The sequence below is a fragment of the Melanerpes formicivorus genome, unplaced genomic scaffold, assembly GCF_026170545.1.
Source record: "Melanerpes formicivorus ecotype bairdi unplaced genomic scaffold, bMelFor1.0.p_v2 SCAF_2, whole genome shotgun sequence".
Classification (NCBI taxonomy): Eukaryota; Metazoa; Chordata; class Aves; order Piciformes; family Picidae; genus Melanerpes; species Melanerpes formicivorus.
The window spans coordinates 17,321,503-17,333,579 of NW_027142354.1; the positions used below are offsets into that span (position 1 = coordinate 17,321,503).

The 12,077-nt window shown below is 41.7% G+C and overlaps 1 long non-coding RNA gene across 2 annotated transcripts in view; it reads left to right on the forward strand.

Annotated features, from left to right (window-relative positions):
• LOC137447935 (uncharacterized) overlaps positions 1-5,441 on the forward strand; it is a 32,334-nt gene extending 26,893 nt beyond the window's left edge. Inside the window, exons 3-5 of one of the 2 annotated variants that reach the window (XR_010988947.1) lie at positions 2,793-2,886; positions 4,272-4,543; positions 5,238-5,441. This is a non-coding gene — a long non-coding RNA (uncharacterized lncRNA). Of the gene's footprint in view, positions 1-2,792; positions 2,887-4,271 lie in introns of both variants that reach the window. The other variant, XR_010988948.1, reaches the window with a different exon arrangement.
• Positions 5,442-12,077: the final 6,636 nt, after the last annotated feature.

Consider the following 12,077-nt stretch of genomic DNA (forward strand, 5'->3'; position numbering starts at 1 on the left):
TGATGCTGATACTGTAGCATCCAATATTACATATAATTTATGAGAGCTAGGCAAGAAAAACAATAGTAGGATTTACACAGTATCTTAAAATATATTACTCTAAATGGTTATCTCAACATTAATTTTTAAATTTCATTCTTATATCATTTTCACAGAATTTATCTGGTGGTGGAGTCACCATCATTGGAGGTGTTTAGGAGGAGACTTGATGGGGTGCTTGGTGCCATGGGTTAGTTATTTAGGTGGGTTGGATTGGTTGATGGGTTGGATGCAATGATCTTGAAGGTCTCTTCCAACCTGATTTATTCTACTCTATTCTATTCTACTACTTCCATCATTGCAGGGACAGCAATGCTGCATTCCAAAACAACTCCTGACTTAGACTGCCTTTGCTCAGAAGCAGGCATTTGCCATACTTGTTGCAAACTAATACCACAGTTCCAGTTGATCAGTCCACCCAAAAATCACGTCCCAGACATATCCAGCTAGAGCTTACTTTGGTGCATGTGAATTACCAGTAAATCCCGTAGCAAAGGCATTGGCCTAAACCTTTCCTTTCAAATAGGAAAAGGAGATAAGGGAGATAATTTTTCAATTTGATTACTCTGTTGAGGCTACAGTTGTCCTATTCAAGGGGGATTTTGTTGGTTTTGTGGTTGTTGTTGTTTGGGGGTTTTGGATGGTTGGTTTGTTTGGTTGGTTTGGTTATTGTTGTGGTGGTGGTGATGCAGGTTTTTGGGGTTGGTTGTTGTTGTTGTGGACAAAATGTACATCATCTTTCTCATTTCTGTGAGCTTTCAACTAATGGACGCTCCTCAATTAACACAGCATAGAATGTGAGTAAATCCATCTCATAGATCCACTAATATTAACCTTTAATTGACACAAGCATGTGGGATTTGCAGTTGCAGAGCATGCACAGAAAGCACAACATACCTGTGTGAGTGTGAGATGCTGAGACATCCAGAAAGTACAACATTAATTTTTCCATCAAATATGGCAAATTTGACAACTTGCAGGTTCATTGAGGAGCAGAAGACAAATAATTCTGCTGAGACAGAGGGACAAGTCGAGATCACCACCTCACTGCTTTACAAAGGCAACAGAAAGGGTTTTCCTGACAGGAATTTGCCTTTTTAATTGTCATAAAGCTACAATTAGCACAGAGCTAATGTCAACAAAAATCCCCTTATGCTACTGCTTTGGAAAACCTCCAACAACTTCACAATAATGAAAAAAAAGGAACCAACCAAAGCTTATGCCAACCTTCACTTGTAGTTTTGTGAATACTAATCTCTATTTTAGTTATTCACATTACAAAAATTCCTTCCTCAGCCATGTCTCATCATGTCATAATTATTCATCTTCATGAAGGCTTCTAACAGCCTCTGGTTACAACACCATGATGTTTTCTAATAAATTATAAATTGAAAGGGTAATTTAGTCTCCAAACTAATTTATCTTTGGCTTCTCAGCAAAACTTAATTCCAAAAATAATGTGTCCACTAATCTTGAGGGAGATGGACTCCAGTGATCAGTTCACCTCACTCTTTCAGTGGAAATAGTCAACATATCTGAATGCTTTCCAGTTCCAACCAAACAGGACAAGCTATAAAGAACATTTGAAAAGTGAAGCTGAAGCAGCTTCTTTGAACTCCCTGGTCGCCTTCTATGGGAAAGCAGACCAAGGAATGCATTAGCATCTTGAAATGGAGACAAAGGAAGAATTGTAATGAGTATGCCTCAGGCTTGCTTTGGAGCAGAATCTCATGCATTTGGCTAACATCTCCCGAGATTAACGGTAATAGTCCATTGACTTTACGGCTACTAGTGTGTATTCTAATGACAGGAGGCAGCGTTTTATTATATAAGCAGTGGGAACAATCAGCAGAAACTTTCAAATTTGTTACAAGTACAATAATCACGTTGACAGCTTTTGAATGTGGTTATATGAGCACCAGGAGTAAGTATTCTTAAGATTATTTTTAAAAAAATAAAATTAAAAGGCAGTTTTATGGAGCCTAGTCTAATTTGAATTAACCTTTTATAAGTGTAAATGTAGTATTTTTGCTTTTTAAGCTCAGGTGTCTACAGAATTTACAAACGTGTTCTTCCTCATGCAGACCAGGTCAGTGAGATGTGTTAGATGTCAAGGGGGAAAGTTCTCACATTTCTGGAATGGTAGAGGCAAGATTTATAAAGTTTGTACTGGCCTGAAGGAAAGAAAGAAAGCAAAAACATCTGCCAGAGTCATGAGTGAATTGTTGACTAAATTCATAGAGCAGAGGAGTCTGAAATAGATCATCTCTGCCTTCAGCAGTAGGCGTTAGTGGAGTCATCAAAAATAATTACTACTGAGGAGTCCAGGACATATCTATAGGGAATAAAACTAATCTGTAAATGTCAATTCCACAAATATTGATAAAGAAGCCAACAGTTCTTACAGCCTTGAGCTCACACAATGTACTAAGCTTTTATGAAACAAGAACAGAAATACTTTTCATTTGATTCTGCAATAGCACTGACAAACATGCATTTAGAAGAGGGGGAAATCACAGAGAGTAGAAGCACTGCAGGTACATCTATGATGGCACTACCCAGAGCTGCTGTGGTAAAACATCCACCCAAACATGCAAGCATGGATTTCAGACATTGATATTGCCTGTGATGTTCCTAGTGTGCTTCAGCAATTCACTGGAGCTGATAGAAGCAAACATAAGTGGAGGAGGGGAGGTTAAAAGAGTTGAATAGCAATGACAGTACTACACATTTAAACACTCTCTCCTTTTCAGATTTTGAAAAATATTAAAAGGGGATCTGCAGTTCCCAAGATGCTCCATCACAAGTGTGTTTGTGCTCACCACTTGACACTACCCTATAAACAAGGTACAGAACACCATAGGAACAGTGACGTGGACATTTCCCACAGCAGACCTTTCTCCCTCCTGGTAAACAAACCCAAGGCTGCACATATCCTTTACAGCCACTGTGGCTTCTCCTCAGGAGCTCACATGAAAGCACTTTGACTGTGTTTTGCATTAGCTCGCTTCCAATGCCAAACAGCCTCCAGACTCCCAAAGCACATACCACAAACTCCTGTTCAGTTGGGATGCTAGGGGATCATACACAGCCCACAGCCTGGGCCTCACCCACTTGCCCGCAGACCTGTTACACAAAGCCCAACCCTAAGCCGGTCTGTCAGGAAAGGGAAGACTGTCTGTCAAAGCCCAACCCTCAGCCTGTCTGTCAGGACAGAGAAGACCCCCCCTCTGACTGTATAATCAATGACAAGCCCTCTTAAGGGTGTACTTTTCTGGGGAACACTGAAAAGGTCCAGCATTATCCAGAGGGTATGCTCTATATGGCTGCCTGCCTTTGAGCAGCCTGAGAACCCGGGAATGGTAGCACTTGCATCCAGAGCTGCTTGTTTTAGTCCAGGTTTTAAAGCTCTGGCCTCCCCACAGCGCTAACAAACTTCTATAGTTAAACTAGTCAAGCCCCAAGCATACACAATTCTTCAGGGCTGTTGAAAATTAATTAGTCCTGTTTTGGCAATGATAAAAGTCTCAAATTAAATGCTAGATGGAAACTATTTTAATTCTTTCCTTTCTGAGAGGCTGCTTCTGTACTACACCTCTGCTGCTCCTGCTGCAGGCAACTGTGTGACTCCAAAGTGGACAGGAAATGCTGATTAGTCTTGTGCAAAGGGAGTGTGAAAAGCATTTAAAACTGTTTCTCAGCCTGTGCCTCCTTTCTCCTCACAGGACACCAACTATAAATGTAAGGACAGGATAATTGGCAATGATTAAAAAATATATGTCACAAGTTCACACCAACAATTTTTGCAAAATTAATGTTTTGTGGCAATTCTAGAAAATGGTATTCTGTTTTTTCTCATCAGATTTTGGCAAAATGTCCCCCCTTTGCCTTTCCTCTTTGTACAGAAGTACCTTTCCCTAGAGTTCCAATACCATGCTGTATAAATTACATGTATACCAGCCTGTAAATGCATTCATAGATGAAGCAAAAAGATGACCACTTAAGAGATTCATAATGCTAACAAGCCTGGTGCTACCCCATGGTTTAGCTTTTTAGGGGAAAATTAGGTATGTTTCAATGCAAAACATCTTTCTAATCTCACAGTTCATAGACCAGCAACAGGGACTTCTTTGAGCTTTTGCAACATGTCACTATGAAGATGTGCCTCTTGGCCAGGTGGTTTGGCAGGAAACTAGATCTGTAAAAGCACACTTTCTTTACCTTATTCACAGGTAATGATTTGATGAAACCTTAATTTAAAGGGCAGGGTAAATGCTGAGCTACTCTCTACCCAGACTTTTCCAGGAGAACAGCCATACAAGAAGTTTAAGGTGGGACAGCAGAACTTCTCTCTGAGAGGAAACCAGGAAGAAAATGATTAAGACTACGCTTGTTTCTAGCTTATACCACATGTTGGTTTCTGACACTAACAGACACCTCAGACCTGGATCTACTGGAATACCTTGATGCATTTGCTAAAAGCAGAATTTGAAACTTCTTTGTGGTAAGAACATGATTTTTAAAATTACAAATTTGGTTTAAGTGCCATCAGACTTATTTCCCTTCTGGCTTGAGCTTAAGTTTGAGGGGGTGGAAAAAGAATAGTTCCTGTAGCTGAGCTTTACAGAATAGGACTTGAAACTATGTCCTGCCTACTCACACTGGCTGGGTAGGACAAGCTTTTATTACTCCAAAGAGAAAGGAATGGGTATGCTCAGGAAGTCAGAAGGCATCCTGAATTATTAAGAAAAGTTGTTTTGGGGTGGGGCAAGGAGGACAAAGGAAGAAACAATCTGGTTGGCCAGGTTGAGAGAAATGTCCCTAGGAGGAAGAAAAAAATTCAAAATAATAATAAAGACTTAAGAAAGGAAAAGGACTAAATCACAGCAGCTTTAGCAGAGAGGAGACCTCAAGGACAAGTCTCTCCAGTGTACTCTTCAGAATGCTAACAGGTATGACCTATGTAAGGAATCAGGTGCAAATAGATAGGTGTCAAAAGCAGACTAGATTGCATAGTATATTTCAGAGACATGTATCATCTGCAGGGTGGTGATGAAAAGAAGCTAGTCAAATTCAGAGAATGGAGAATATTCCACGTATATCACAGAGAAAAGGATGGATTTATTTAGCCTGTCTTAATCTCTGACAGTCACAGCTACAAAGGGACAAACCCTCTTCATACTGATGTCACTTTCCAGGTCTCTGCCTTCTATTCCTCATTCCTGGAGATCAGCTTCAAGCAGAAAACCATTACAAAATAATCTATACTTGATCAGAACATCCAATGTAAACGCATAAATCATTCTGTGTTAGTAAACCAGCAAGGTGTCATGAGAAGCGGTTCTATGTGTCTGATATGTGGAAAAAACACAGCTGCTCTTAACTCCTTAAATAAAATTGAGAATCAAGTGCCATATGTCTGACCTGGGCTTCATTCTAGAAGGGAACGGTGAAAGCTTGCTCTGCAAGCTAAAATTAATGGTTCAGCTGAAGAACTGAATCTCTTTGGAGTTTCACAATTCCAGAGGGTCCTTCCCTCACTGAACAGGGAGCAAAGGATGCTCTGAGCTCTTTGTTCTGACAAACCAGGAAAAAAAAAAAGTCTGTGAAATAAATGCAAGACAGAGGGTTCTTTCTGCATAACAAATGGTAACTTCAATAAACCTTAAGTACTTCAATAAGCCACTTCACATTTTAACAGCCCTTACCCAAACAAGAGTATTTCATTTGGATACTTGGCTATCAGAAGGCCAAGAGTTTAATTGCCTCACAGAATCAGCAACCCAATTAAAGTTACCTCATGAATGCATAGATACTGTTCAAATAACTCTCCCAAGTAATGAAAATGGCACACTTTATAGTTTAAAAAAAGATCCTGAGGGGACCACCAGAGACGAAATGTGAAAGACACAGCCCTTTATCCATGAAGTTTGCTTCAATGCCCTTTAAAATGCAATCCTTTGGCATGGTGTCATTTTTTTTTGTCCCTGTTCTGCAATATGATCAGGCTACAGGAAGAAAAGAACTTGCCACTGCAGTGTCTTAAGGACTATTTTTATTTTTCCTGATTTATTTCTGACCTCCTGATTTTTTTTCTGCTTGACCTTTTACATGAAGACAAGGATAACAGCACATTTCACCTCCCAGTTCAGTGCACATTTTCTTCACTCTCAGAATTACAGGGTTTTACATGAATGTCAGCTATTCTGCCTGCAGGCTTTCACTTCACAGCGAGAGTATACCTGGTCTTTTCTCTCCTCCTCGGTAATAGCTTTTGTGAATTAAGGGAATGTTTACCAAGCAAAACCAGCACAGCCGCTCAGAGTTGTGCTGAATGACAACATTTTTGGAAGTCAGTTTCCCCTGGGAATCAAAACTGGTGACAAGTAGTCAGCTATTTTCTTAATGCAATTGGCTTGTTTACCAAACCTGCACATTTCCCTGCTTTGAACCATGATAATGAATAGCACACAAGCACCTTCCTAATTCTGTGTTACCTCCTGCCCAAAAGCTGCTGTTTTCCTTCACCTTTCTTCCCTGCTACTTCACCATACAGCTCTAAGTGTATGGTCCCAAGGTTAAGGCAGATGTTTGTGTGCTAAATCTACCCGCATACTCCAACCAGAAAGAAACAGGAAAACATTAAAGTTTGAGATCCTCATAACTGCACTAGAACCAGGCCTGTGTTAGCAACTTTGCGTTTTGGGAAAGTGACAACATGTCATGCTCCTCACTCCTCCTTCCCCTTGTTCTCACAGTTCTGTCAGCCCTCAACCCTGTCCCATCTCCAGATCTCATGCTTCTTACATCTAGAGCTTTTGGAACAACAGGGGCATCAGGAAGTCATAGGTAGGACACTAAGCTGAGGTGGTGGTTGCACAGAAGCAAGTAGTTTCAGGTCTCCTCAGCCTCTGCTGCTGCCTCTGAGAAGATTAAAAGCTGAATAAGCCATGGTGCAGTCTTCACTTTCCTATGGCTGTCCCATAGTTGTCTAACAAGACATTTGGATTTCCTGCCTCAGCTATCACTACTGAAGTTGCAGACCTGTTTCTGGCAGCTCTGTCTCTACTGTTTATGCAGGTAAAACCTTATTCTCATTATCCTGCTGCAAAGAAGGACCAGCAACAGCATTGGCCTGTGACATGAAGCCTCTTCCGTCTGCTTAGAAGTTGTTCCTGGACACTCCATCCCAGGATCTTGGTACTCGGGGACCTTGAAGCCATTTAGAAGAATCTGTTCCACACTACAACACAGGACACCCCAGCACCAGGTGAGGAAGCAATGAGAAGCTTTTTGCAGGTCTTGAGCAAGAGGTATGGAGGGCTCTAAAGCCCCGGGAAAACCTCCTTGACTTCTTTCTTCGCAGCTGATTTATAGCACGGACATAGACATTTGATAACCTATCTTAGAAACTTGCTGTCTGCAGTTTACACTTGTCCTGCCGATGAGCTTGAGGGCAGATGTATCAGGCAACTGACTTTACCTGACAGCAACCGCATGGCTAAGGCCTTACTGCCACTTTGCGTCACAACAGAGGATCCAAGAGGGTTAATCTGAGTAAATATCCTCTTCACACTCTCCTTCTGTGCAACAAATAACCTGTAGCCCATTAACTAGTGGAGAAAGAGTAATAGCTCCCTTCATCCTAGTTACTCAGATTTAAAATGACTGGAAGCTTCTCTGTGAGCAGCCTCATCCAAATTTCTTCCAACCTGGTGCTTGCAGTATGTAAACCAGTTGGACCTCCTGCCAAACTTATAGCATTTCCAGTCAGTCATTAGAAACAGCAGAGCCATTTTCCTATTCACATAACTGTGACAACAGGAAACGAAGTCCCAGCTAAATTAACTTAGCTGGTATCTACAGACTAATAAAAATTTCCTTATAACAAATTTTAATGTCTCCGGTTTCCCCCACATGTTCAAACTCCACACAATGCTTTTATTTACTCAAAACAAGTCATTGAATTCTCAAAATTCTGCCTGAGAGATAGTCTTTGTCACATAGACTTTTATTTTCGTTATCAATAATATTTCTCAGTATGTTTTGGTTTTCAGAGCTTAAGAAGGACTGTTGATTCAGACTGCTGTTCTATTCCCACCCTATGTACTGGTACTGAAATGCCTCTTGCAGTCTCATCTACAGAGAAAAACAAGATCACTTTTAACAGTAGTTTAAACAGTACAAGGTATCCCCACCTTCTCCAAGTATAAATGCAGTAATACTGGTGCCATATAACAGCGTGGTTACAAACATGAAAAGAGCCACAGCGGATCAAAAATGACCTTTAGCATAATGTCCTGTGTGTGACTGTGGCCAGCAATGGCTGCCTGGAAGGAGTGAAACAGCAGGCAAAGCTCAGAATGACATTCTGCAAGGTTTCATATCCAGTTTCCAGAGATTTATGCATGACAAACACCTTGAACCAAGGTGGATACCTTTGTGCCTTTTAACTCTTAAGGCATCTTTTCATATATGAATCTTCATAGTCCATTTCTGAAGCTCTGAGAACTTTTGGACCCCACAACCTGCTACAGCCATGGATTGCATAACTTAAGCATTCATCTACTTCCACACTGCAGAACCATACCTTACTGCTTCTGGTAAAGAAATCTCATAAGGAAAGGAAGAATTACCTTTCTACCAATTTAGCACTGGAAAAATACAGGTTGGGTTTTTTTTGTGTTTTTTTTTTTCCATCAGAAAAGCCACATTTCTCAGGTTATTAGTGGTGCATTAGTGTCAGCTACTTTCCATTAACTGCTTATTTACATGCCACCTCTCTGTGGTAGGCATGAGATACATTATCCTTCAGGGAAAGTGAGTCATCACTGAGATAAAGATAAAATTTATCATATAGTAAGAGCACGTACCCAGGCAGTACTAAGGAGTAGCTGACACCCACACTGTAAATTCATGTATTTTCTCATCAATACTCAGACCTAGTCTAACTGAAGGAACCTCACTTGGAAAGGCTGTGGTATCCTCTGGTCAAACAGCTCACTGACATCCCAGCCACCCAAACCACTTCAGACTCTGCTGCCTCTTCTCCCCTGAGCTGTAGCATCAACATGCAGACTGGCAGGCAGCCCTTGCCTCTCCACTGTTCACACTCACATCCCCAAATCCCTGCCCTTCTTTGCCAGAACCTGGTGGCCACCCATCCTACTGAAAGACCAGAACCTCTTGCCAGTTGCTATACATTCTGTGGGAATACCAGAGTCTAAGAAAAAGTCTTGACATTTATGGTTGGTTTGCCACCACCTCATCTGTTTGCTGTCTGCCTCTGGTAAAAAGAAAGAGGCAGCTGTGCTGGCTCAGAGACAGTAATGGGGAGGGGAATATCACCCACAACAGTGTGGTCAATTCCTATTAAGAAGTGACAAGAATGACAGTGAAACTCATTACGTTCATAACCTGGTGTAGTCTTGTAACTTCTACCGGTATAACTCTTTCAGTGTTATGTCAGTCCCTTAACCAGGGCAGAAAATTTGTTACATGGGGACAGACAGAAAGAAAATGTCCATTTACAGTTAAGAAGGCAGATTAACACACTGACAACACCCTGGGCAGAAGGAGAAAGGGAATATGCTGGAGCCTGCTTGAGGAAAGGGGAAGACAGGTTTCCTAATGCAAACAAAAATTCCTCAGGTATTATACAGGCTGGTTTACCCAAAAAAGCAAGCTATGAAGACAGATTGGAGCTATGTGCTAAAATCTTGACTGAGAGAAATAAAACCTTTCCTGTTAATCACAGTCTTCATGCATCAGCGAAGTAAGCAGTTGCAAGAAAACTGCATCCAAACAAAATCCACTGTTTGGCAGATTGCATCTCATTCTATTGAAGTATGGATCTTTGTACAAAGACGTTAATTACTCTCGGGGGTTAATTCATTTCTAACTAATCACTGGATCACTAGCCTTCCTAGTATATTGCCTTTCAATTGCTCCAAGGTACATCTATCTAAAATCTGTCCTGCCTATTTTCTGTTTGCTGCACTGACCTGACTATTCACATTCCTTTCTGCCTCTACATTCTCTGCTTCACAGGATCATAGTATCAGTCAGGGTTGGAAGGGACCACAAGGATCATCTAGTTCCAACCCCCCTGCCATGGGCAGGGACACCCCACACTACATCAGGCTGGCCAGAGCCTCGTCCAGCCTGGGCTTAAACACCTCCAGGGACAGGGCCTCAACCACCTCCCTGGACAACCCATTCCAGGGCTTCACCACTCTCATGGTGAAGAACCTCCTCCTCACATCTAGCCTGAATCTCCCCACCTCCAGCTTCATTCCATTCCCCCTAGTCCTATCACTACCTGATATCCTGAGAAGTCCTTCCCCAGGCTTCCTGTAGGACCCCTTCAGATACTGGAAGGCCATAATTAGGTCACCTCAGAACCCAACTCCTTCAGTCTGTCCTCATAGGAGAGGTGCTCCAGCCCTCTGATCATCCTTGTGGCCCTTCTCTGGACACGTTCCAGCACCTCCATATCTCTCTTGTAATAGGGGCTCCAGAACTGGACGCAGTACTCCAGGTAAGGGTCTCACCAGAGCTGAGTAGAGGGGGAGAATCACCTCCCTTGACCTGCCGGCCACACTTCTCTTGATGCATCCCAGGATCTGATTGGCTTTGCGGGCTGCAAGTGCACATTGAGAGCTCATGTTGAGCTTTTTGTCCACCAGCACCCCCAAGTCTCTCTCCTCAGGGCTGCTTTCCAGCCAGTCACTGCCCAGGATGCTGAAGTAAACTAGTTTTTTGAATCATCTACAATACTACAGAAGAAAGACCATTACTGAATAAAGGCTAATATCAACTACAGCCATGAAATTATTCTTAGGAGATAAACCCACATGGTCTTTAAATATGATTTCTGCCCATTTCTTTAAAGTAAGGCAGCCCCTCCTCCCCCTTCCTTTTTCTGTCCTCATGGGCACAAAATGCAGTGCTTTCATCAGTAACAGGCCTTAGAAAGCTCCTCCCTGTTAATACTAAGTAAAGCTGACTTTTCCAGTTATCTCAAGGGTCAGGATTCCTTATGTCACTCTTGTGTGTTTTGTGACATTGTAGCAGCCTCACCCAAGCAGCTCTTTCTTGGAACCTAACTTTTTGAAGGTTTACTTAAATGATTTACTGCAACTATTAAAAAAATTAAGCTAGATTATCCAGCAGTGTTTAACCATGTGGCTGTAAGTCATTAGGTCATGTGGTAAATCAGGCCAGGCACTTGTAAGAATACACCTGTGTGCTAATTTTGAAATGGGGTCTCTGCAGCTCCCAGTTTATGAATCTATAAGATGTTTCCTGTTAACACTCTCTTAGCACAGTATATCCACCCAATTGCTCAGTATGGATCAGTGCTGTGTAGTTGTAAAGGAACAATGTGCTGAAGGCAACTTAGAATCTTAAAAATTATTATCCATGTACACCAGCAGCTAATTAAAGTTCTCTCATCTTTTCTGTTCTTAGTATTGCTACAGACTATCACCTGCTAAGCCACTAGAAAGTCAAACAGTTTATTATCACAGCAACATAGCAAGGAAGGGACTTGGAGAGATTGTACAGCAGGCCCCTGCACAGAGAGAGGATCAATTTTATTGGACTGTCTCAGTTGATAAAAAGCCTTCTGAGGGTCTTGCTAAGCTTGTTCTTGACTCTAAGGTGTCTAGATAAATTGCTGATCATCAGATCCTCATTTTATTTTACTATCTTCTGAATAATACTTATATTACAGTACTCAAAATACTTTACTTACATAACTGCCTAAATCCTCTGCAATCTATACAAGCTTGAAGAATATTTCAGGCCTCTCTAGGAAATTCAGGGTCAATCTATTCTACATTTTCTTCAGATAAATACGTCAGTTCTTTGGAAATGCTACCATCATTGGAGATTGATTGATCAGAGATACTGTGTGTGCACTTGCAGCCCGCAAAGCCAATCAGATCCTGGGCTGCATCAGGAGAAGTGTGGCTAGCAGGTCGAGGGAGGTGATCCTCCCCCTCTACTCAGCCCTGGTGAGACCCCACCTGGAG